The sequence below is a fragment of the Palaemon carinicauda genome, chromosome 6 (genome assembly GCF_036898095.1).
Source record: "Palaemon carinicauda isolate YSFRI2023 chromosome 6, ASM3689809v2, whole genome shotgun sequence".
Classification (NCBI taxonomy): Eukaryota; Metazoa; Arthropoda; class Malacostraca; order Decapoda; family Palaemonidae; genus Palaemon; species Palaemon carinicauda.
In genome coordinates, this window is record NC_090730.1 from 164718833 (window position 1) to 164723315 (window position 4483).

Here is a 4483-nt window from a genome sequence, read left to right on the forward strand (position 1 = left end):
TATATATATATATATATATATAATCCACACACTCACAATAAGCGGACATCAAAATTTCAATCAGCTCTTCCTGCTTGATCGATTTCACTAAAATTGAAAAAAAAAAAGATAAAAAAAACATAGACCTACCTGATATCATCAGCCACCGTCTGGTTCTTCCTGGTCCTAGCTTGGGTAAGGAGAGGGGCTTAGGTGCTGACAAATATAATGGATTTCCAACAGAGTTTAAGTATATTGAGTACTTGTTAATTTAATATTTCTAAATATGAGTAATCTAAAGAAAATAATAAGTTTTAAGGGGTCAATAGAGGAAGAAGGTAACAACTGCTCGGGGTTCAACACCATGACTTGCTCCAACCCAAGATCTATAGACCTAGCTCTAAACGGACTGCATAATTGCAGGAACCTGTGTCTGGCAACAATGCCAGGGAAACTGCAACGTCATACTAAAGACATTTGGATCAAAAATTTTCCATCAGTAGTAAAAATACCTCTTCAACATTTCGTCGAATGCTATAAATATTTTTAATACACAATCTACATTACAGCATAATATGGATTTGGCAATAAACACCATTCATGCTGTGTGTGTAGAATACATAAGAATGTATACGATAAACTGAATGTGTAGGTCCTATAGTGAGTAGGATTCCCTGGGCCTGCGTAATAAGACTAGGAAAGGAGCCCTTAAAGTAAGGTAATCTTGTACGAGTAGGTCTTATAGGTCGTAGGGTTTCTCAGGTGATAGGACCAGGAAATCAGCCCCTAAGGTAAGATGAAGTAAGTAGTTATGAAATATATTGACTAACGCATCCACGATGTAAAACAAACTCATACTAAGTCCCATATTTTTCATATTTTCCTCTAATTTCCACATTATAGGGGTTATAACTTTCTGTTTTCTCTTAAACTACTAAAAGGTCTTGCTGTTTACAGCCCACCACCCCAAAGTCCATAAGTCCATTATGATAGAAAAATAAATGGAAATAGGCCTACTACTATTAGCTGTGGGACATCTTAACGGAACAAGTGTTTGCTATACTCAAGGTCAGGTCACAAAATCCTCTGATGAGGGCTACTCTAGGCATGATAAATGTCATTGACTCCTTTCACTTTTTATTATAAAATAAAAGCTGCCATTCAGATAACGGATTGCTCCCTTCCAAGAATCTCCATTTATTTTCTGCAACTGATTTATGTAGACCAAAATTTTCTATCATTTCTTCGAATAATTGCATTCCACTTGAAATGCAACAAAACACGAATTACAGTCATACAGTTCCTTCTCTGCCTAAGCTCAATATAATAATAGTTGAAATAATATCTATTTGTATATCGCTTATTAGCCACGTGTTACTCAATGCCTCACTCAAACCAGCAATTTAGCAAACAGAATTAATCAGTCATTTAGACAACTGTTCTCATTATGACGTCCCGAAGACATATTCTTTATAAAAATGATTTTGGTGATGAGAATTTCTTCCTCCGATAGGAATATGTTATAAAAATATCTTATAAGGAACTGTTTCTATATATTTTGAAATTCAGGCTAGTTTTTTTCGAATAGCAATGCATAAGTGTTTGGAACTCCCTCATGGCGGCACATTCCAGTCCTCTGATTGGTTATAACTTCCTCAACTGTGATTGGTTGTCGCCTTTGTTTATTAAAGCTTCAAAACAGTCAATTATTCCTTCGAATGATTTACATTATACTTGAAATGTAACAAAATACGAATTAAAGTCATGTACTGCAGTTCATTCACTATATAAGCTTGAGAAGATAATAGTATTTATTCGGATATTATCCACGTGTTACCCAATACCACACTCAAGCCAGCAAACAGAATTAATCAGTCATTTAGACAAGGTTAAGTTCATCCCACTCCTTATGACGTCACAAAGACGTATCTATTTTTAATAAAAATAATTATTTGGAAATTAGAATGTATCCTATAATGAAATATGTTATTAAAGCATCTTACAAGGGACTATCTCTATATATTTGGAAGAAAATATATCTCCAATTCCCTTAAAAACGAAAATCTTCAGGTCCGTCTCCCCATAGGTAGAGCGTTTAAAAGCAATTTCATGGAAAATCGGTCAGGTTTCTCAAACAGCAACGCATAAGTCCCAAGAACTCTCTCTTGGTGGGCTATTCCAGCCCTCTGATTGGCTGTATCTCCGCAGCTGTGATTGGTTGTTGCCTTTGTTTACAAATTCAAACATCGTAACCAGATCCCAGTTAATTATTCCTTAGAAAATGATGTATTTACTTAGCTTACGCATTTGAACACAATCTATTATTTATTTTGAAATTGAATTAATAATATTATAAGTTTGTTTTCATAAAAGATTTAATTTATAAAACTTAATTTATCTAAAATAAGTATAGGTATTATACTTTACCCAGCGGTGGATGTATGACGTCACATACAACTCGTTGGCAAACGAGTCAACTTCCCACGAGATATTTTCTTCAAGCGCTGTAGTTTCAGGGACCATTTTCCTCCTTTTCTATTTCATACATACAAAACAATGATATTTAAGATACATTTTATAACTAAATGACTGTTTTGAATTTATTTCCATAAAAATTAGCAGTTTTAAGTCATCACTTACTTGCTGGTATATTACTCCTACCCTTTATGACGACATGCAGTATTCCCGAATAAACGTATTTCGGTAATCATTTGTTCAGTTACATTATACTGGAAATGTAACAATATACGAATTAAAGTTACGTAGTTACTTCATTATTTGAGCATGACATAGTAGTAATAATGGCTCACTCAATCCAGTAAACATAAGAAGCAAAAAGACAAGATGTAAATTTCATCCTACTCTTGTTGACGTCACTAATAATGACTTAATAATAATAATCTATCCTTCTAATAAATTGTATTGTTAACACATCTTGCAAGGGACTGTCTCTATATTTTGAAGAAAATATATCTTTAATTCATTTGAAAAAAAATCTTTTAGAGCTTTTGAAGCGATTTCATCGAAATTCGAGCAGGTTTCTAAAGGTGAGAAGGTTCCTCTTACTTCGAACAGCAACTCATAGGACTAGTGTTGTAATCGTAACTGTCTCTTTGCGGTAAATTCTTGTCCTTTGATAGGCTAAATCTTTCTCAGTTGTAATTGGTGCTTCCCTTCAATTACAGTTTTACACACACACACACGCACACATCTAGCATCGTAGCCAAAACCACAAACAAGTATGACTTGGAATATGACATATTTATTTAACTTATGCTCTTTAACAAGATCCATTGTTTATTTTATTATAGAATTTTTAACCTTTTTGAGCTTATTTTCATAAAAAAATTATTTTTAAGCCATAAATTTATATGAAATAGGTATAGGTATTTCAGCCCTACCCAGTTAAATTCACTCATAAAATACGATTGCATGACGTCACATACAACCACCAATCACAACAGAGGACGAATCAGCCAATGAGACAACAGTTATTTTCTGCTAAAAAATGCATAAGGCGAAAGGGTTCCTCTGATTTATGGACTGCTGTTGGCGTTCCTCTGGTATAAGCTGCTTTTTAACAGTCGAATTACGTTATTCATTTCATTCAAACGCTCTATCTAGCTAACTAATGTTTCTATAATGATGATTTTTAAGAACCCCGAGAAGAATATTTTCTTATTTCTCATATCTTTTAGATGTCATTCAAATGTTATAAATATAAGTAATGCCACTTTTCTATTAGCAGTGAGAAAAGCATATAAATACGATTTTTATATAATTTTCATTGTCATCTTTATTTCTGTCATCATTAATTATCATTGTGAATATTTTGTGAGATAAAAAAAAAGCGTCAGAATAGCTGATTGATAGGAATTCAATCTGTTATTGAAGGAAGGTAATTATATATGTAGAATACTACATGAACTGCAAAGAGAATGAATAAACACAAAAAATTACTTCAAGCAAATTATAGTAATCCTACTTATAATAACTAGCAACCAAAGCGAAGTGATAGGAAGGTGGCATATCCTACCCTTTGCTAGCATTTATTATTATTATTATTATTATTACTATCCAAGCTACAACCCTAGTTGGAAAAGCAAGATGCTATAAGCCCAGGGGCTCCAACAGGGAAAAATAGCCCAGTGAGGAAAGGAAATAAGGAAATAAATAAATGAAGAGAACAAATTAACAATATATCATTCTAAAATAATTTTTCTAATAAATTATACGGTATTATTCTTTTTACGTTCCATCATAATAATTCATTCATATGTTTTTTTTCTCGCTGTGCACAGTTTCTATTGGTGAAATAAAATAAGTAATAATATCCAGTCTTTTGAGAAACACTACGAGTCATTGTAATGTTTGTTTACATATTCTGTAAGGCTGAATGTTACCCGTCTTGACAATACTCACGTCACAATAGTAAGAGGTAGGTACGTCCATTTTTTATCATTTCAAGTTTTAAAAACCCTTATTTTTAGCAAATCATGAAGAA